Source organism: Mus pahari, chromosome 10 (assembly GCF_900095145.1).
Source record: "Mus pahari chromosome 10, PAHARI_EIJ_v1.1, whole genome shotgun sequence".
NCBI classification, from domain to species: Eukaryota; Metazoa; Chordata; class Mammalia; order Rodentia; family Muridae; genus Mus; species Mus pahari.
In genome coordinates this window covers 95,528,200-95,550,966 of record NC_034599.1, presented here as the reverse complement: position 1 = coordinate 95,550,966, position 22,767 = coordinate 95,528,200, and the positions used below count along the sequence as shown (strand labels likewise).

General features: G+C 46.8%; 1 protein-coding gene and 1 pseudogene across 1 annotated transcript in view; both read left to right on the top strand.

Annotated features, from left to right (window-relative positions):
* Ephb1 (EPH receptor B1) overlaps nucleotides 1-22,767 on the top strand; it is a 433,913-nt gene that overhangs the window by 27,714 nt on the left and 383,432 nt on the right. The window lies entirely within an intron of this gene.
* On the top strand, nucleotides 22,343-22,475 carry LOC115064963 (annotated as a pseudogene).

Sequence of the window (22,767 nt, the reverse complement as noted above, 5' to 3'; positions counted from 1 at the left end):
ACCAGGTGTTGCCAGAAACCCACCGGAAACACGGAGAGAAAGACCCAGAGCCAGCCTCAGAGGAAATCCATCGTCCCAACATCATGATTTTGGATTATGCCTACTGAGCATGGATTCAGTACTACTTCAGTTTCTTACGCAGTCTAGACAACTTCACAACTTTGCTCATTTCCCTACTATCTCCTTTTATTGTAGAAGAGCACCTTTCCTATCCCTTTCCGCTCTTAAAAATATTTCTAAGGGAAATTTTATTTACTCTATCTATCTATCTATCTATCTATCTATCTATCTATCTATCTATCTATCTATCTATCTACCTACCTACCTATGTACCTACATATCTATCTATCTATCTATCTATCTATCTATCTATCTATCTATCTATCTATCTATCTATCTATCTATCTATCTATCTACCTACCTACCTACCTACCTACCTATCTATCTATCTATCTATCTATCTATCTATCTATCTATCTATCTATCTATCTATCTATCTATCTATCTATCTGACTGCTCTTCCTGTATTCCATCCTGGCCTTGAACTCAATATGGTAGTCAAGGGTGATCTTAAACCTCTGTTCTTCCTGTTTCTATCTCCTAGGCGCTGGATCACAGGTATGGTTTATACAGGGCTGAATGTTGAAACCATGACCATTGTGCATGGTAGGCAAGCTTTCTTCCAACTTTGGTACATCCCTAGCCCCCAATTTAAATTTTTATTAACCTAAGTGCACATTGTGTTGAGGATAGAGGGGCAGTTTTACGTAGACTTTGAGATCCTTTGGCCTGACTGGAGTGGGATGGGATTTAGAGCCCCGGGAAGTGGTGGGTGTGCTAAGAGCAGGAATGAAGGCAACGGCCTGACGCTATGAGAACGGGCAATGTAATGTGCCAGTCTGGTTAGGTGCTTTCTGGTCTTTTGTCAAAAAGGAAATATATAAAGAAGGGCTCTGAGAGCACTTGGCAGGGATGAACATTGAGCATGCCTGACTTGGGCCCCTGACACAGCCCTTCCCTCTGAGCAGGTATCTGGTGAGCCACAGGGATCTAGAGGGTCTTGTCTATTAAGCCACTGTGACCTCCCTCATGTTTCCCTCTCCTTATAAAGAACAAGGGTGTCATGGTTAGGGCAAGTGCTATAGATCAGGTGAAGGCAGGATAGATATTCTGGAGGAGGCAGGTGGGAGAAGGCAATAAGTTCTTCAGAAAAATGGGCTCTCCCCTCACCTTTTTGTGCTTCTTCTGTTCTCTTGAAGTAGACAGTGGTTTTCTAGAATTGAGTATTAGAGATTGCCTATTAGATTAGAGGCTACTATCTTTCCCAGGGACATGGCTCTCCAGGACTCTAAGAACATTTGCAGGATTCCTCAGATCTTCCTGAGAGATGACTAGGGTGACTGGCCCTGGCACCCCTGTTACAGGACAGCTTCTTGACCCTGTAGCTGGGTGGACTTGGAGTTTGTACCTTCTGCCCTTTCTCATTCCCACTCTCTCTAGCTTCCTTTCCCCAAGTTCACAACTCACTCCTGTACTTTGTCCTCTGTTTGAAAGAAAATGAGCATCAGAAGCTTGCTTTCACCTCGGACACGCCTCTGATGCCTCCGCCCTCCCGGGTACCATCTCAGTGGTGGTTCTCACCAGCTGCTGGTACTTCCAAAGTACTGCGTGGGGCATGCCCTGACAAACTGCAAGTGATGTTCAGCACAGACTTATATACTACGAGTATTATGTATTGCTTACCAGGAATTCTGGTGTAAGTCAATATCATACTTGTCTCTTTGCTGAACCTTACGATCCAATAGCATTGTGCAAGATAGGGTTAGGTTTGTTGCTGAGATGTTTGTGAGAGCTGAACAAGGGCAGTGAGGAGACCAACTAAATGTTCAAAGGGGCAGAACTAAGAAGAAAGCTGGAATAGACCTTGAACCAATGCAGTACCCAAACCTTCATCTCTTGTCATGACACTCCTCTGAGATTTGCTGAAAAGGGACCCCCTTCTGTGTTCCAGTTTCAGCCATCTGAGAATCACTGCTCTGGTTGGCTGCTTAGTCACCCAGCGACTGTGATATTACATGTAGTGCACGCCTAGCCTACTCCCCAACACCATTAGCTTGAACCCCAGTCTTATGGGTCATCCTTAACTACATACCTAAAGCCATCTTGGGGTCTTATTGGACCCCCAACCCCCCCCCCCAAGACTGAGCACAAAGTTAAACCACCTGGATTCTCTTTTCTTGAACTGCCAAAGCCCTTACACTGACCTGGGACCCCACAAGCCCTCGATTCATGAGAAAGCCTGCCTCCAAAAGAACATTCATGTCATTGTGGCGGTGACTCAGGTGAGCTGTGTGTCCAGTAGGCTAGGAAGAACTTGGAATACAGTTTTTCCCCACGGAAAGAGTGCACTGAAGGATGGTTAGAATTTTATAGCATGATTGGTTCAGGATAGTAAACTTTCATTGAGCACCTAATATGTTCGAAGATTGTGCTGGGACTAAGAGATGCATAAAGCACTATTTCAGGCTAAATCAAGTTCATTCTCATGGGAGAGATGGACAGAGAGGGAATGACTGCTGTAAAGGGTGGTAGGTCAGACGGAGACAGAATCCTATGGGGTCCAGCTAAGGGGCCCAGCCAGTATCTCTGGAGCAGTGCCTAGAAAGTTGAGTGCTGAAGTATGAGAAGAGGTTTACCAAAAGAAAAAGGGAAACCTAAAAGAGTGGCTCTCATTCGCAGTCTTCCTCACGCTGTGACCCTTTAATACAGTTCCTCATGCTGTGGTGACCCCCAGCCACAAGTGATATTTGTTGCTACTTCATAACTGTAACTTTGCCACTGTTATGAATTGCAATGTAAATATCTGTATTTTTTGATGGTCTTAAGTGACCCATGTGAAAGGGTCATTTGACCCCCACTGGGGTCTGGACTCACAGGTTGAGAACATCTGCTCTAGGCTAGGCGAGACCTATGCATGACCAATGGAGGCACAGAGCATTGGCCCTTGACAAATGTACTGAGCTTCTGTTGAATCATTTGTATGCTAAAGTATCTTGTGCTTTATAGGATGTGAGTGTGGTGGGCCAGGGAGGGGAAAGTAAGAAGCGTGGGCTCTCAATTTTTATCTGGTTTCTGCTGAAGGGTTTTAGTCTGGTTTACTTTTAGGAAAAATGTGGTGCTAGCGAGATGGTTCAGTGGCTAAAATTCCTGTCCTAAGCAGGAGGACTCTGAGTTTAGATCCTCAGAACATACATAAAATCTGGGTGTGTCAGATTTAATCTGTAAGCCCGGTGCTGGAGAAGAAGAGACAGGTACGGTTTTTGAAGTCCACTGGCCAGCCAGCCTAGCTGATTCAGTGGGCTTCAGGCCTAGCGAGACTCCCTGTTACAAACAATAAAGAGAGTGATTGAGGAAAGACACTCGACATTGACATCTGGCCTTCACACACATGAATGTGTTCCTGAATGCATATGTGTACAGCATACATGCACATAATAACAGGTACTACCACCACCATCCACAACAACCGTAAGAAAACTTCATTGGCATCTTGAGGGTGGCAACCAGAAGGCTAATATCTCAGACTGTTTCTTGCTGTTGTATAAAGATAACGGAGGTCGGGACGTTTACAAGGAGGCTTATGTAGCTCACAGTTTTGGAGGCCCGTGAGCATGGCATTGGTATCAGCTTTGCTTTGGGTCAAGAAAGCACAGTGTGAACTTCAGGCGGGGAGAAAGAACCAAAGAGCCTACTTTCTTTATAACAACCCAATCTTGTGATAATTAACCCAATCTCACAAGAACTCCATTAGTAGCTTTATGATGGGGGTGGGCAGGGGAACTTCTATGGCCTGATTGCTTCTAAAGTTCTAACCATCTCCCAGTACTGGTGCACTAGAAATGACATTTTAACATGAATTTTGACAGAGATAGGCTACAGAGATGGGAAGGAAGGCCAAGTGAAAGGCCTCTGCATTGTTCTAGAGGCAGAGGATGAGAAGACCTAGACTAGAGAGGTCACTAAAGTCCCCAGGAAGCAAGCCCAATTGACAACAGGGCCGAGACACATCTCAGATGCCCAGGATAGACCTCCGTGACGATGAGAAGTTGTTTGTTGCATAGGAGGACAGATGGAGGGGTGGAGTTGGGTCTGGTAGGGATGGAACACATATTTGTCTTTACAGTCAGTCTCCTCTAGTAAACTCCAGAGCAAAGAACCACCCACCCTTCCGGCCCCGCCCCTTGCCATTGCAAACAAACTCCTGACTCCCAGTGGTCTTTTGGAATGTGACTGTTGGCTGTTTGGACCTGGGATGTCATCGCTAGGGGAGAGAGTTACTCCACTCTCAGGTCTTCTCTGATACCTCATGTTGGCTAGTTCAACTTCTCCTCGTTTGGTCCTTTGCAAAGAGAAGATGGTGTTTCGCCTTTTGCTGGTATTCAGAACATGTCACCTAAACGATGCCTCTCAGGAGTGTCCCTGTGAACCTTGTCACTACAGAAGCACCAGGTAGTCACCCCAGACCTTAACTGGAGATTGCTTTGTGATGTGTGAGTTGAGACCCAGGCATAGGTCTCCTGGCCATCGGAGCATCACTGGATGTCCCTAATAGAGGAACATGTGCAACTACCCTATCAAATCTGTGATTAATAGACATAATCTCCACCACGGCATTAATTTCAGGCATAATCAAAGTGTGCTGAATTATTTCAGTGTCAGACCTTGACAGAGAAGTCAGCCTGGGATTAGCATTTTGATTTAAAGTTCAACGGGTGGTATTTATCTTTATTTCTGTCACATACAAATGATTGACTGTCTGTCCTGGAAAATAAAAACAAATGCTACTTCCCCAGTGAAGTGAACAGGGGGTAATTTAGAGGCATGCTGTCACGGTTGACTGCCCCATGGTACCATGGGGTTGGCAGCCTTTCTTTCTTGGATTCCACGGGGAGTCTCGGATATAGGTTCCCAGTGCTGTGAGCAGCCAAGTGGGAGAGGCGGTGTTAACACTGGAGGAGGTATGCCGGTCCTGATGGGAGTGCCTAAGTTGAACGGTGGCCTGGGGTGAGAGTGGCTGCCCTACCACTCTAGAGGGATGCTGTAGAGGAATGAGGTCCACCCTAGTGTGATTGGGGTGAAGGCCTGGGAGATTCTATCCCTTCTTCAGCAACACACATTTAGTGGCCATGTATTCTGGCCTCTGGCCTGTGTAATAACCACTTTTCAGCCTTATAGAGAGTTAGAATACAATAATACACTAATACCTCAGTGAGCATGGCCTTTATTGGTGCTCATAATTCAGTCAGTTACTCTGATAATATCTTTATCTGCACAGCCTACAATCAGGACCACAAACCCATTCACCAGTTTACCCTGAAGCCCAGAGAGGCCAGATGAATTGCCCAAGGTCGGTGGAAATGGCACGAGCCAAGATGGTACCCACATCAACCAGGCAGCAAAGTCTGTGTTCTTTTTCCTCCAGGACCTGCCTCATTAAGCCAGGTGGGACAGATATGGGTTAGTCCTCGGTTCTGTGCCTTGAGGGTTCCTCTGTGATGGGAAGATTCTGACTAAGGAAGAAGGGAAGACAGGGGAGCAGGAAATGGGAATGAAGATTTCCTGGCTTCTCCGGAGCACCACAACATCACCCCCAAGTTGAAACTCAGAGGCACCCATTTCTCTCACCTCTGGATTCTTTTGGCCACAAGTTGGAGGTTCTGGTCATGAGTGCTATTTTGGTGCAAACACCAGACACACTAAGAGCTCCACCAAGCAGCACAGTGGTGAGGCTCTTCATAATGAGGTTTTTGTAAGAGATTCTTCCAGCGAGCAGTTTGAGCCTTCTGTGGACACTTGGTTTGAAGAAACATGTCAACAATGGACATCTGGACATGGAAAAGGTTGGGCCTTCATCTCGAATTGCTGTCCCTGGGTACCACAGCCATCTCCTGGGACACACTGAGCAGATATCTAAGGCACAGTAAGAGTTCTTTCCACTCAGGTTGATTTGACACAATACTGGATGCAAGGTATGATTTAAACACCCGTTATGCTCAGCTTTCTCAATTAAAGAGTAAATTTTAATAATGGTTTTTATCACCTTGTTTTTCATAAATCAGATATGCATTGGGTTTTAAAAGGTGCATTTAAAAGAATTATCTCATTTATCTTGTTTTAATTTTACATCTAAAAAAATGACAACCTTTTAGGAACTTCAGTTATTAATACAAATTGAAGTGGATACTAGCAAATTAAGAGGTAAACCATCTCTACCCTAACAGATTTGTGATAGAGATTTTGGTAGAAGTTTAAAAAAAAAAAAAACTATTCTATTAGGCAAATAAAATATAACAGAAGCAGCCGTTCAGAGTCTTTTCAGCAAAACTACATATTTTTGTATCATGAGTCTTCAAGCTCCAGATCCAGTATGTGCACCGTTAGTGTTTCAATTATAAACATGACTCGTGGCTTTAAAAACCAACACACATAAAACAGCATGACTTTAATCACGATAAGAAACATAAGGTTGTTCATAGTGAAGACTCAGTTAACCACCTCTAGTTAATTCATTGGCCAGAAACAAAATGGAAGCTCTCTCTCCAGCCTTTCCAGGTCTCGGGTGATTAATCTGGAAGGAGTTCGTCTACAGACAGATGACATTATTTCTCCACCCACAGAAAAGGCCACAATCATTGAGGGCTTGGTCGATCATTTTACCAATCTGATAAGTTCGAGTAAGTGACTTTAATTAGCTTGGGCAATACATTGAAAATTACATGTCAGCAAATACCTGTCTCTAATGTGTTCACCCGAAGCTTTGTCAGGCAGAATTGATACTGAAAAGGGATGGTGGCTAGATATTGGTACAGCTGGTTCTGAGATGTCTGGCCCTTGCAGTGAAAGACAATCCCAGGCTGAGCTCTGGGGTACAATGGAAACAGAACCTTCACTCAAATACCCCATGGTCAATAGGAAGGGTCTGCGGTCTCGTCTTTGACCTTAGTTCATATTTGGTTTAAAAGCATCAAAATGATATTTTTAAAATGGAATTAATTTAAAACTATACTAATTTTTTGTTTACATCTATTTATCTATTTAGTTTTTTGTATGTGTGGGGCCCTTCTGACATGTGAGGAGATGAGAGGATGACCTTTGGGGCCCTTCTGGCATGGTGCATGTGAGGAGGTCCCTTCTACCAGGTGGGTCCTGAAGCCCAAACTCAGGTTTTCAGGCGTGGAGGCAAGTGCCCTTCATCAGCCAAACCATCTTAGCCATTTGCAGGCCCTACGAACTCATTTTTTTTCCTTGTTTTGAGATTACAATATAATTACATCATTTCCTCTTCCCCGTTTCTTCCTCCCAACTAAAGGGTATCTTAGGCCCTGCTCTCCTTTAGTGATGGCGAGTCTGGGTCCTGAAAGCTAAGCTGATCTAGCTAGAGTCTCTTGTTGGGTCAGGGACAGGATCAAGAGGGATCCCTGGCTTCCTAGTTGCCTGTCCCTCCAAGCTGTTGACTTTTGGGGGGCAGCTCCCAGATGTCTTCTCTACAGCCTCTTAGCAGTTTATACTAAAGTCTTGGCAGCCTGTTGGTGAAATCAGTTCTTCCTAGTATCTGTCATCTGTGATGCACAAATTTAAACCCTCAGCCTCTCGTGCTATGCTCAGAAGTCACGGAGAGTAATTGCTCAGCGCCCTCCTCTTGAAGATCCTTCACTTAATAGAACTATAAAATCAATCACATGGAGCCTTTCTTACTTTCTGAAAATTAATATCTGGAAAATTCATGGTTGTGGCTGGATCTAAGACAAAGCATGTCTCCCAGTTTGATGATGAGCCCACAGCAGCCACGGCCACGTGGAGGCGGCTTAATGACAGACCCGTGGAAAGAGCGAGCTGGCTCCTCTTCATGAGACTTGTGAGCTTAGAAACAAAGGTGTACTTTCTACTCCCAGGGAAATTTGAGTAGAATCATCCAGAACAAAACATGTAGGGGTGATCCAGGATGGGCCTAATTATGTGATTTCTTTTCTACTGTAGGTTGATAATCCATATTTATCAATAACAGTCGGACAGAAGAACACTATTATCTTTTGGTAGTACCTACCTTGTGCCAAGTACTGCGTATTAAGTCTTTTGTATGTGTTATTTCATTAGACTGTCAGCATACAGCTTGATGTTTCATTTCTCTTTACAGATGCCAGGAGGCTAATAGGCCAACCTAGAGCTAGGATGTAAAGCTGACTTGACTCTCTTGCCACACTGCTTCCTGTTTCTGGTCGTGGTACCAATGCTCTGCAGACACATCCCTGACTTTGTCATGCTTGTCATTGGATGGTACCCAGCTCTGTGATGCTCAGAGCATGCCTCAGCTGGCTTTCTAGCTGGTTCTTTTGTTGTCTTTGACTCTGACTGTGTTGCTGATGGAAAGAGTGGCTCTTGGATACAAGCACAGGGCTTGGAGCTGTCAATAACTTCCTCTGCCCTTGGGCTTCCAGGAGGACTCTACTACACCAGGACTCATCCTAGGCCCCAGAGCATCCAACCTGATCACCACCTTCCACCATGCTGTCTCAGGATAGGGAGAGAGAATGGCAGTCTCCTGAGAGAGGGGCTGGCACAGGGCAGGGCTGGCAAGATTTGGGGAACAGAACTCAACCACAGTTGCAGGCTATGTTCCAAGTCCCACCCCTAGTCATCACCCCAAAGGGAGTCAGGTATGGTGGGTGACCTGTTGGGTATGCGGGGGAGAGTGGAAATCACTTAATGAGATTCTGCTGTAATTCTTGGGATATAACAAGTTACTGGATCAGTGTGCATAGGATGGACAAGGACTGGTCCCCCTCTACCCCCGGGACATCCCACTATCCTGGGACAGAAGCTGGAAGGTGGCCTTTTGTTGTGGGACTACATCCTTCCCCACCTCTCTGTAAGAAATCTCTTTCTCCATAAGTCTATCCTGGCATCCTCTTTAATGTCAAAATTGCAGCCTTTGATTTTTCCTGGGAAAAGCACTTGTTACTGAGGCACGGGCATTAGATAGACCACACTCATCTTCTCTTAGGGCACAGCACAGAGCGCTGTCTGGAGCAGGCTGTGTCAGCATCTGTGGTTGATCTAAAACAGGTGTCCGAGACCCATTTAGCTACATGGGCACTGGCTAATGTTGTGAATTTTTCCTCCATTAAAAAAAAAAAAAACTCAAATTTTAAATATTGACAAAACTTGCAATTGCTTTTCCTTTTGCCTCTATGCTCTGACCAGATAAAATGATGCTGGTTCTCCTAGGCTGTGAGCACTGGAAATGTACACGTGCCAAATAGCTGGTGCCTGCTGTAAGTGCCAATGAGCTTTCCAGTGGGGCCGAGGACATGGCTCTGTTGGTAAAGTGTTTTCAGAGGATCTGAGTTTGCTGTTCAGCACTCATACAAAAAAAAAAAAAAAAAAAAATTCTGGGCGTGGTGGTGCAGCCTTGTGGTCCCTGTGTCGAGGAGGTAGGCAGGTGAGGTGAGGATCCCCTGGGCTAACCTTCTTGTAGAGCTGCAGGCCAGTGAGAGAACCTGGCTTGACGGGAAGGTTGATGGTTTCTTAGGAAGGATGCTTGAAGTTGTTGAAGATAATGAAGCCAAAGGTTTCTTGGTTTCCCTGCACAGCCACTACACATATGCCCCTGCATGCATGCACACATGTGCATACACACACCTGTGTGTGCACATACACATATGCACACACACACTCATTTATACATGTACACATATGTACACCTGTGTGTGCACACAAATACACACATACATATGTGCACACACGCTCATGCACGTGCGCACGCACACACACACACACACACACACACACACACCACATAAATAGTGTCTCTATGCTCATCCCAAGTTACATAGATCTTAGCAAGAAGCCCATGACTTTCCAAGGAGTGGGTGAATATGAGCACCCACTTCATAGGACGGAAAATTTTATGAAGTTGTTTGAGTCAGAACCATAACAATACCAATAAAATATATTTTATGGAGTTGGCGAGGACACTGCAGTCTGGGTGCCGTTTTTACAGTGTGTGGCAGTGGTGCATGCCATAAATGGAAGGTCCCTGATTGCCCCTCGGCCCATCCTTCAGTGACAGATGTGGCAACCTTTAAGGGTCCCCGTGCAGCTTGCAGCATAGGGTAAGATTTAGTGACCCTGGCTGGAAACTGCCAGTGGCTTACTTCCAGAATGCTTGCTATTCTTGTGGCAACTAGCTACCCATTGCTTCTCATTTCCCAATACAAATGTCCATTTGTGCATCTATCTATCTATCTATCTATCTATCTATCTATCTATCTATCTATCTATCTATCTATCTATCTATCTATCTATCTATCTATCATCAATCTATCTATTTTGAGAACGGGTCTCCATTGTAGATCAGGCTGGCCTTGAACTCATGCCTCTGTCTCTTAGGTGCAGGGGACACAGTCATCACCTGTATCCCCTAAACCCCCATTAACACATATGATCTTAAGGGTGACTTTTGCACTGAGGGGTACTGTCCTATCTTGGTGCTCCCTCAAACCAGAGCCTGCCACCTTCTCAAAGCTTCCCTTTCCTGGCTTTGTCTCCCTGTGTCCTCTATCTTTAAGAAGCCTTGAGGTGACTGTGTAGTTGTGTGGCTGACAACTTATGTCCTTTGCCTGTCATGGACTTTCATGGTTTCTAGGGGGAACCTCTGATGTGGGTATTCAGACAGTGGCTGAGACATTTTCACATTAGATGCTCTGCCTGCTCAGCTATGGAGGAGCAGGGGCTTCTGGGTACCAAGAGCCTGTTCCATCTGCCCAGCATTGTCTCTGAGACACATCACAGCAGGGCAGGAGGTGCCTGATTGGTTACCACTGAGGAGATTCGAACCCAGGTCTTTTTCCTTCTAGGGAACCTTCCTGGGTCTGGAACAGTGGGGTGGCAGCTCTTGACAGGAGGTGGGGTGGGCTCAAGCTTACAAGGTCCCCTGTTTACTGCTAGCTGATTCTGTGAATGATGCAGGGATGAACAATCCACTGTGAGCTGGAGAACATCGCTCTGCCCTATCTGCACTCTTCGTGTCCAAGCTTAAGTCAGGGGGCTTGGCATGGTGACACATCAATGTAGCTGGTATTGTGTGGCTTGATCCAAATTGTATTTCTCCATCTCTGAGTTCTCTGCCACTTATGGTTTCCCTTGTTGCTTCATACCCGTGTGTGAGTTCACCCATAGGGACTTTGAGAGCTGCACAAAAGATAAGACATGTTTATGGGCATCACTATGGTACATTACAGTTGTACTGTGATCTGACTAACGGTGGTCCAGCTGACTTAATATATATGTATCTTAACCCCCCAAAAGAGATACTATTAGTACGTGGGACCTCTGGGAGGGGACTTGGCAATGGAGGCAGAGCCTTGCAAGGAGGCAGGTGCTGGCTCACCAGACTCTGAACCCATTGGAACCTTGAGCTTGGACTTCCATTATTATATTACTAAGTCCAGTTCTGTTGCCTGCATACCCTCTTGTCCTCTCTGATTGGATAGAGAGTGGCCCTGTCTCCTCAGGTCAGTTTCCCATGAGTTTCCTCATTTGCCTCTTGGCTGCCATTTCCACCCCTAAGCCCACATGCTCACCCCTGCTTTTCCTCAAGCACGCCTGCCGTTGGCGGAGTCTTCTTCTCTGCCTAGAGTGGACGAGATGGAGAGATCCCCATCTCTCTCTCTGAACATCTTTCATGACCTGGTAAAGGTGGCTTCTCTTCCGTGAGGTCCCTGAATCCCTTCCCTGTGTTCTGTGCCATAAACTTAGCAACACAGTCTGGGTTGTTATTTTATTTTTAAGCCTTTTAATGAAGTTAAGAGACAATGTTAATTCTCATGAATAATTCCTATATTTACCATATTTAATTTCCTCTTATGCTTTCTAGTTACCTTCTGGTGCTCTTTATTTTTATCCTAAATGCCATTTTTTCCCCAGTATTTTTATATTGGAAGCAAGTTTGGTAGCAATAGAGTCTGTTGGTCCTGGGTCATCCAGGAACGTCTTTGTTACTATGTCCTCACGTTTATAGAATACTTTGCTGGATGTAGAGTTTTCTTTTATACGTTGGAAACATTCTACTGTCCCTTGCTTTAGAAGCCAGGTGTTCACCACACCCATGTTCTTCTGTTTGTGTTGTTGGTTTTCTTGCCTCGTTCTAATGTTCTGGCTTGGTTATGGTATGTGCAGGTGCAACACTTTTATGTTTATCTCTCAGTGTTAAAGATTTCCATGTAGATAGATTGTTGTTTCCCATTGAACTTGAACCTTAATTTTTAAAAAAAAAAAAAAAAGTTTTTCTTTTCCTTTCTCCTTTACTAGTTTTTTTTTTTGTCACATTTACATGAGTCTGTAGGATGTCAGCAGATGGATTTCTGTGTTTCTTTTGCATTTTTGACTCTTTTTGTCAGACATAATAATTTCCATTACTCTGTCTTCAAGTTAGCTGGTTCTCCCTCCTTCTCCCGTGGTAACGTCTGTCGCGCTCCTCCAGTGAGGGTCTCATTTCTGCTGTATATTTTTCAAGTCTAGAATTTTTGTTTTGAATGAAGGATAACAACTAGCTCCGAGAAGATGATCTGTTTGTTCATTGCTGTATTTTTCTTGATTATTTCTACATGGTTTCTTGTACATTTTCAATATATTCACGATGCTGCTTTGAGGGATGTGGAATCCAGCAGTGAGAGACTCCCTTGGTTTCTACTGACTGCTATCTGTCTGGACCATGGGGAGTGATTTCCTGTTTCTTTGGCTGTATCTTATTTTTTGTGTTAAAAATGAAATATCTTATATTACATAGCATATCACCCCTGGAGTTTTCTTTTTATTTGCATACATGTTGATGTGTGTGTAATGGTGTGCTTGTTGTCAGAAGACAACTTTTTGGAGTCTGTATGTTGTGGGGAATAGGTGTGTGTGTGTGTGTGTGTGTGTGTGTGTGTGTACATGCACAGGCACACAGGCAAATGTTGCTTGTGGAAGCCAGATGTTGATTCTGTGTGTCTTCCTCAACCACCCCACTTTTCTCTAACCAAACCCAGTTCTCACTGATCTGGTATGACCTGTGTCCACCAAGCCCTGGGATCCTTCTCTCACTGAGCTCATTGATTGGCTAAGCTAATGGATTAGGTCCAGTAACCTCTTCCAGGCCAGTGCTGAGGTTACAGATATATGCTGCTGCCCCATCTGGCTTTTAAATAGTCCCGGGAATCGAGACTCAGATCCTTATGCTTGTGCAGTAAGCATTTACAGTCTGAACCACCTCCCCAGGTACAAGAGGTTCTTATTTTCCTATCCCCAAAGGAGTTCACTGCTCTTTTGTGTAGTAACTTACTTGGGCTAATTGGTGATATATAGCTGCCCTATGGTTTGTGTTTTGGTCTTTGTTTCTACATTTAACTCTGTGTTGTTATGGTTATTTGTTGAAATGCCAGCATATTAATTTATGAAAAAAAGGGGACTTTTTTTTTTTGTCTCAAGAGTATTGGAGGTTTCAGCCTGTGATTGGTTGGCTCTCTTGTTCTATCGGCCTGTAGTGTTGGGTAGGAGTATATGACATAGCAAAAATGCTCACCGCATGGCTGGGATTAACAGAGGGGAGAGGAAGGAGGTGACATCCAGCTTTCCGTTTCAAAGTCATCTCCAGTCTTCCTCCTCCTCCTCCTCCTCCTCCTCCTCCTCCTCCTCCTCCTCCTCTTCTTACACAACTACATAACAATCCGAGACTAGCCGGGCATGGTAGTGCACGCCTTTAATCCCAGCACTCGGGAGGCAGAGGCAGGCGGATTTCTGAGTTCGAGGCCAGCCTGGTCTACAAAGTGAGTTCCAGGACAGCCAGGGCTATACAGGAAACCCTGTCTCAGGGGAAAAAAACAAAACAAAACCCGAGACTAACAACAACTCACATCAAGCAACCACACTGCTCTTGGGGCCCTTGCCATTTATATACCCTTTAAAAAGTCTCCAGAAATTTAAACATCACACAGTCACAGGAACTGTCTGCACCTAGCAAAATCATGCGCCTATTAGAGCACTAGACAAATCATAGTCAGTTGCTGTCTACAATCTGAAGCAGCTCCGAATCCTATACCTGGGATTAAAAGGAAAACACTTTCCTATTTCAGTGTTTTTATAGAAACCAAAATTCTTATTACAACCCTGTCCTTTGGAGTTACCATCTCACCCTATCAGAGCAATTTTTTGGCTGCTACCGTTTCCCAGAGGCCAAGAGACAGAAGAGCAAGGGGCAGCCATAGCTTCTCTTAGTCTTGTTTACCATGCACTAGTTTCCTGCTGGGTGTTAAGCCAGGAGCGGATTTTTCTTTGCAAATTCAGAAGTTGAGCACTCTGGGTTGTGGCTGAACAGAAGCTCGTTATGAAGTGGTTCATTGCTTCACATCGCCATCTGCCAGGGCAGGGCTCCGAGGCCCCATTTGGGAGACTGTTAGCGCAGTCCTGTGGAACCCAGGTTGGCCATAATGCTGCCTTCCCCGTACCTCCCAAGCTCCGCATTGCTCCCTCTGTGCACATCAACTGAAGCATATCCCTGGTGCTCCTCTGCCAGCCCTGGGAACTTTATAGCTCACATTTACTATTCATTATTGTTTCCAAAGTACATCTCGTGTGACACCTCTTCAGTGGCAAAGTGGCTTCTTTCCACCCTTCTCCACAGTTACCATAAAACCTCTTAGCTGGTGGTAGAGAGGGGGCTCTTTTTATGAAAGTCTGTGAAGAGAGGGCAGGAGAGCCTAGGACGTGTTTTAGGAAGGAAAGATGAAAGGAAAAGAGTGAGCAAGGGTGGGTGCTGGTGATCCCCACTCCATCCCCACCCCCAGTTGATTTCCCAGGTTGAAACTGAGACCCCTGTGTATTTATCCCACAGAGTCACCTGAATGAGGAAGGAGGGTCATGTGATGGGAGCCAAGGCAAAAACAAAAGAATCCATTTATTATCCTGGCAGGAAATTTGTTCTTTGGATTCTGTAGCTGCAGACATAATGATTTCATTTCCTTCGGTGGCGTGAGATGAATGGCCCTCACCCCTGGGCTTGAACTGCTTCCTCTCATTTCCCCAAGGATGGTCAACTTCAGTGCCAGTTCCTTCCACTGGGGTCAGGGGGTGGGCTCCGGTTCACACTGACTTAACAAAATGTGATCTTCCCTGTGGAGGCTCCAGGATACCTGTGGCTGCGCTCCAGGTTAAAGCACACACCATGGAAACAAAGCCACCCCACACAGACAGGACGATATGGGGTCTCCGGGGCTGGGAACAGCAGCAGAGAAGCCTGGCTGTGCTTCCTGCTTTCAAAGGAGGCCCTTACTTGGGGCCAGAGCCAGGGCTAGTGTAGAAGGCAGCTGACATTAGGGCAGCCACCAGGCTCTTGGCCTGGTGACTTAACTCAGGGTCCCTTCCTGCACTAAACTTCAGTTTCCCAGTCTGTAAATGCCGAGAGTCTGCTTAATCCAGGAGACTTTGCACCAAAGACCTTTAAGCCAAGCTTCCTTTAGGGATAGTGCTAGTCCTGTGGCATCCTCTAGACTCCTGCTAGTGATGGAGAGGACAGGTTCTGGGGTCCAGCCAGCCTTGTTTTTGTGTACATGCATTACCCACATGTGTATACGTATGTCTGTATGTATGTATGTATGTATGTATGTATGTATGTATGTATATGAGTGCATGTGGGGAGGGAGTTACACATGCGCACGTATAAATTTGTTTGTGGAGGCCAGAGGCAACCTTGGGTTTTGCCCCTCAGCTACTTTCCATCACGTTTGAGATCAGATCCCTCATCAGCTTGGAACTCATCAAGAGACTAGACTAGTGATCCCGAGTATCTGCCTGATTCCACCTGCCCAGCATAGACATCGCATGTGCATGACATCAGCCCTGGCTTCTTATGCGGGTTCTTGGAACTGAGCTCAGGTCCTCGTGCCAATAAGGCAGGTCCTTTACTGACTGAGTTCTGCCAGCCTTATCTCATTTTGGAACCCAGCGACCGAGGAGTGCTGGTCTACTGTAAGATGTGTTGTGGGGGGAAGGAAGATAGAAACAAAGACCAAAAGATCTTAGGATCCTGCTTTGGGACCTCAGGGTCCTTTCCACTTGGATCTAGGGTTCCGAACTTCATGGACAGGGATCTCATGTGGGGAGTTAGATTCTGTGTTTGAATAAGGATCAGTGTTCTGTTAAAAAAAAAAAAAAAAAAAAAGCCAGACTCAGACAATTTTCCCACCTTGGCTCAAAACATGCATCTGGTGTCCTGCCTAGAGTCAGCCCCTGGGGGTGTGGTGGCATGGTGTGTACCCCAAGCCCGGCATAGACCAGGCTCATAATGACTGTTTATTCATGGAATAATTTTTCCTATTCCAGAGAGTTGTGAATATGCCTTACGTGGAGGCCTTTTTGTGTTCTCCTGTGCCTCAGTTTCCCAGCTGGGTCTTTTCTACCCCAGCCACACATAAGTAGTGGGTAAAATGAATCTTTTATGCTCAAAGATATTTTCAGTCGAATGAATTGCAGTTAAGTAGGATTGAGGTGACAGAATATCCAAGCGTGGAACCAGGGCCAGGCGTGTCTGCTTCTGGGGACTTTGGGGCCAGGATGAGGCTCCCAGCAGAGAGGGTTTGCTTCATTTAAGAATGAGGAAGACTTTCTGGAGGCATGGGTGTGTCTTACTGAACCAACCTATCTCAGAAAAAGAAGTTAAATACCGATAACAGAGCAATTTTAATAAACATTTTACTTTTAATATGTTTATAGTGTTGTTAATTATCTCTCTAAGTGGGGAAAATAGAAATTGTAGCACACCGAACAAAGATTGCTGATTACGGTAATAAAATGGAAATTTTAATCAAGACGGTAACTTAAGTCAGAGGGAGTTTTCTCCTCGCCTGTTGGAGCCTTCATCTTTATTCAACACCCTGTTTATCATCACCACTCCATTCATTGCAGGCATTAGAGTAATATTGACAAATTTAAACTAGAAATAACTTCTCTTGCCATTGTGGTGCTGGTACGATTACGGTGCTACAGAGCTGTAGGAAGCCATTGGGCCAGCAAGCTTGCTCCCTGTGGCGGTGGCCCAGTTCTCCAGATACCCACTCTGTCAGGCTTCTCTGTGACACCTCCAACAATAATGTGTTCTTTGTGTGCATGCATAGGTCTGTGTTGTCTGAAATACATGTTCATGTGTGTATACGTGTGCACCTGTGTGCAGATGTGCATATAATGGCCAGAGGTTGATATCACATATCTTCCTAGATTTTTCTCCTGACATAATCATCTTCTTCTTCTTTTTCTCCTCCTCCTCCTCCTCCTCCTCCTCCTNCTCCTCCTCCTCCTCCTCCTCCTCCTTCTTCTTCTTCTTCTTCTTCTTCTTCTTCTTCTTCTTCAACACACAGTGTCTTACAGAACTTGATGCTCAATGGTTTGCCTAGACTGGCTAGCCAGGAAGCCCCAGCGATCCATCTGTCTGGACCTCCTCAGTGCTGGGACTACAGGAAAACATTGACACAGTCAGCTTTCTGTGTATGTGCCGGGGATCCAAACACAGTTACTCATGCTTGCGCAGCCAACACTTCCTAAGTCATCTTCCCAGCCCTTGTGCAGAATGCCTTCCGTGGCTCGAAACCTTTACTTCAGTGATAGAGCAGTCAGTGTTCGGGGCTCATGGGTCTCTACTTCTAGGATATAGACTGAATATCCAGAAGGTACTGTGTGGTTGCTGGCAAAGGTGAGATCCACGTGGACTGTGGAAGCCATATGTGTGCATGGGGTGTGGTGTATAAGCCCCAAGGGAACGGAAGGAACCACAGCACGCCAGGAGTTTAAAGCAGGGCCTCAGAGTGTCACGCCCAGACCCACGGGGTCAGCAGAAACAGCATGGGTGGTTGAAAGTCTCTGCCCTTCACAAGTGATTCTCAAACCCCCTGAAGGGCCTGCTGACAAGAACTGCTGGGCCGTAGCTGTGGGTGAAGCCAAAGGGACAGCATTTGGATGAAGTTCCCAGATCCTGCTGCCGCCTTTGCGGAGACTCACTCCACTGTGAGCACAGACAAGGGAGGCTGCTGAGAGCAAGGCCAGACTTACAGGGGAGAGACTTCTGAGGACCGCACCTGCACAGAACCTGGGACCTGGAAGTGGGTGGAGCCAGGATGAGAAAAGGAAGTGTGCCTGACTATGGATAGAGAGGTGTTTGGCTTAAGAGTAGTTGGCTGGGCTGGGCGTGGTGGTGCACACCTTTAATCCCAGCACTTGGGAGGCAGAGGCAGGCGGATTTCTGAATTCGAGGCCAGCCTGGTCTACAGAGTGAGTTCCAGGACAGCCAAGGCTACACAGAGAAACCCTGTCTCAAAAAACAACAAACAAAGAAACAAACAAACAAAAAGAGTAAGTTGGCTGGCACCTGGAGCCGGAAGTTGGATGCGTGGCTCTTAGTGGCTATCTCTGAGGAGAGCTCAGGGAGAACTGTTGTTGATACAGTGAGAATCTTGAGTCAGATGCCTGGCTACAGGCTCTTGGGTCAGAAGCTTATAGGGTCTGCCATGAGATTCAGCCCAGCCAGGACACTGTAAAGACCCATTCTGGGGTCTGTCTGTCCAGCCTTGCCCTTGGGATTAACTGCCTGTATTGTTGTCTTTGATGGGGTGAGTAGGGTAGGAGGTAAGCCATGGCAGGGGAGGAGAGGGGAAGACATGGATGCGCATCCTCTGGGTCTGGCTCAGGAAGTCTCTGTTATGGGAGAAGGGGCCATCACTGCCTATTGCTTATTACTCCTGCTGGCCCACTTTGGGGCTCACTTAGCAGCAGAGCCCCAGTGTTGTCTGCTGGCTGTGGTGGGAAACTGCTTCCCTGCTTATGGCTCTGGGGAGAGCCAGGCTTGCAGACTCCAGCCTGGATCCTCTTTGTTACCATTTACCCTTCATTCTCCCTTCCTCCTCTTTGGAGCCTCTACCCCAATCCTCTGGGGCCCCATAAATGTGCCACTTGGTTTCTTAAAAAGGCCCCTTTCTTCTCTTTGATCATAAAATTGCCAAGGAACAATGGCTGTCACTTAAAACATCAGCGGCAAAGCTCCCTCCCCACCACTCAGTGACATTGTCATCTGCCTTCCACATCAAAACAGCTGGGAGTTCCCCCAGAGGAGCTGAGCCTCAGTTCTTCTTTGCACCTCATTGTGAGGGCGGACACTGCTACCTCTGGGAACCGAAGTTGACCACCAGCTTTGCCCCTGGGGAGATTGGCTCCACTTGTAATTGGAAGCTGAGAGGGCTCAGGGACAGGGCTTGTCTCCACCACTTGGCATACTAAACTACTGGTGGGGATAGGGAGTGTGGACAGAACGACTGTCCCAGGCATTTGGTTAGAGAGGCCATAGATGGCTTAAGGACTGACATAGAAATCCTGGTGCAGGCAGAGATGCCAGCATCCCTGAAGTTTTCCTTCCAGAGCCTCAGAGAGCTTGTGGGGTTCTGAGTTTGAAGAATGGGCAACAGTGCTGATCCCACACTGGCTGTGGTTGTTGACTCTTGTCATAACCCACTGCATGCCCCGGGGACCCAGTGGCTAGCAGAGGGCATGAGGGAGTACAATCAGTGCCCCCCCCCCCAAGAGCAGAGTCAGCTGCAGCAGCTCCTCTACCTGTTGGTTCTGGGCCAGGGGAGTGTTTATCTGCTTACCCTTGGGGCCAGCACCACAGAGGCAGCTGGAAGGGAAACGGCATCACAATGGGAGGATGGGCCTTGGCCACCAGCCTGGACCAGGAACAGCCTTCCTCCCTCTTCCCTGTTAGGCCATTGCCTTATTTCCTTCAGGCTTGAAGATCTGAGTATGTTTGGGGGGGAACAGGGAATGTAGGTTCTAGGTTCTTTCAGTGCCTCAGTCCATCAGGGGAGAGAAAGGAGGCTCCGGGTCCCCAAGGCCTGTAAGCCATGTCTAGAGGAGGGAATGAGTTCAGGCTGCAGGGAGGCAGAGAACAGAGGACAGCAGGGTGACTGTTTGCTGCTTGCGATCCTCCTTGGGGACAAGTGTCCCAGGTGGTTAGGTCTCATTCTGTGGATTTCCTCTGGGATTTGCTCCACTGCCAGGTCCTCCTGTGATTTTCCTCCCATGGTCTCAGGTCCTGTGTCCTGCCCCACCCCCATACCTGCTCTTCTATAATTTCCTCTCTGTGGCTTCTGTTGGCTGCCCTTTAGCTTCTTCTTCCTCTTCCCCTCCTCTCTCCCTGGCTTCCCCTGCCTGTTACCTCCTTTTTTATACACAGTGTCCCTGATATGCTTGAGTTGGTTTGCTTGGGAGGCACAGATGGCTGTCTTGGCTTCTTCAGTCTTGGTTCACCTCTGGCTTTTGGTAGTTTACCATGGGCAAACCTTTGAGCATCCTGACTTCTCCTTGTACAATGAAAAAGAGGAGTTTCTTTCTCCTCCTCCTCCTCCTCCTCCTCCTCCTCCTCTTTTTCCTCCTCTTCTTCCTCCTCCTCTTCCTCTTCTTCCTCCTCTCCCCCTCCTCCTTGTCTTGTTCATTTGTCAAGTCTTTAAAAGAAAGCATGAATACCAAATCCCCTTTGTTAGACATTTGCATTAGCTGAAAATAATAAAAGAAATTGCAAAATTGTGATGGCATGGAAAGCATACTGTAAGATGCTTACCTTCTGGTATCCCGGTCCATGTTCAGAGCTACGCTGTGGTCATTTATTAGACTTCAGAAGAGCCTTGGATCCTAAAGTATCTTTTGTTCCAGGTCTATCTTGAATCACTGCCCCAAAATGGATTAGCAGCAGGGCCCCAGAGCCACAAAGTCTGTCCAAATTCAGATTACCTGTCCCACCTCCCTCTTGGCAGTCACTGTGCACTTGATTACATTGGGAGCACATTCCTCCATGTTTTAAGTGGTCACCACAGGAAAGACAGTGCCACTGTGGTGCTAATTCACTGGCTGATCCTCATGCCTCTGCCCACCTCAAAGGTACCCACCCTCCTTTCTCCAATTCTGCCTTCTGGCACGGTGCCTTGACCCTCAATCTGTAGCCACGGTGCACCCCGCCACTCCCACGCTGCCAAGCTACGTTTCCACAGATGGCTCTGTTAAATCTGGATGGGTTCCGAAGATGTTATTGGATTTCTACAGCCCTCTTATGCCAAGACCATATGGGGCTGCAGGAGAGGAGGGCAGAGGGTCAGCCATTCCCTCCTGCCTGCCCCTGTTTCATTTGAGATCTTCTGCATGGCATTTTGGTGAGTCCCTTGGAGTGAGAGGATGGGGCCAAGAAGAGGAGTTTGGTAGACATGCTTAGCTAAGGCAGGAACATCTGTCTCACTAGGATGGGACCTGGGGCCTCAGAAGAAACATCTGGAAAAAGCGAAGTCCCGTGGCCAAGTGCTCTCAGTGCTTCCTGTTTCCTATTACAGCCCCACCCTCGCTTCCAGGACCCATCTTCCCCTGCGCAGGATGAGGCTTCCATCCTGGAAGCCCCAGAAAGCTTTGCTTCCTCTAAGACACGAGGACAGGTACATTGGTATGTGGCCATTTGTGTATGTGTGGGAGGGGAGAAAAGAGGAGGGGGGGGCAAAGGCAGAGTTGGGAAGAGATAGAAACACCTTTACAGAGATGAGGCAGGAAGAGAGAGAGACAGGGAAAGTCTCCTCCAGGCAGATTCATACCCATCCATTCTAATTATTTATTGCCAGGCACAAAGAATGACTGTCCCTGTCTTTTAGCTAACAGAGGGCCACTGTCATGAGGGTCATTGGGCAAAGAAAAGAAGGGAAACAGAGAGCCGTGAATGGAGGAGGGTGCTGGTCTAGGACCTGGAACCAAGGCCTGATCCTGTTGTCAGCTGTTCTGAGTTGCTTTCAGCATGCTGAGTGTAGGTTATACTTTCTGTCAGAGGTGAGGTGAGGGCTCTGTCTGTGCTGCAAGTCTCTGCCCAGCACATCTGAGGAGGAAGAAGGTGGAACTGGGCTGGGGAGGGAGGAGAGAGGGGAGGGAGGAATGCAATGAGAGAAAGAGAGGAGGGAGGGAGAGGGGGAGAGAGAGAGACAGAGAGAGATGAGAGAACGCGAACAAGCCAAAGAGCCAAAAGAGAGGTTGCTGGCTGATTTTATGTAAAATTGATACATGTTAGAGTCATCTGGGGAACTCAGTTTAGAAAAACCCCTCCATCAGATTGCCCTGTAGGAAAGTCTGCAGGACATTTTTTCTTGATTAATGATTGATATGGGAGGGCCCTTCCCTCTGTGGGTGATGCCACCCCTAGACAAGTGGTCCTGGGTTGTATAAGAAAGCAAACGGAAGCTTTGCACATGCGCAGCGGCAGTATCATAGCCAATGAGGTTTATCTGAGGCGTGATTATTGCTAATTGAAAGAAAGCAAACTGAGAAAGTCATGGGTAACAAACCCTGTAAGAAGTGTCTGTCCGTAGTCTGTGCTTCAGTTCCTGCCTCTAGGTCTCTCCTTGAGCTCCTGCCCCAGGTTTCCTAAGGGATGGAGTGGAAAGTATAGGCTGAATTCTTTCCTCCCATAGGTTGCCCTTGATCGTGGTGTTCATGATCAGCAACGGAAAGCAAACTAGAACACAGGACAGAAACGAAAGGAAAACAGAGGAGAGGAGGGACAGATTGCTTTTCCCTGCTTGCTCCTGGACGCGATTCCCCCACCCTGTGCTGAAGAGCAGCTGGGAGAGCAGCCCCACAAGGCCCCTGGTGCTGTAGGCTGTGAGCTGA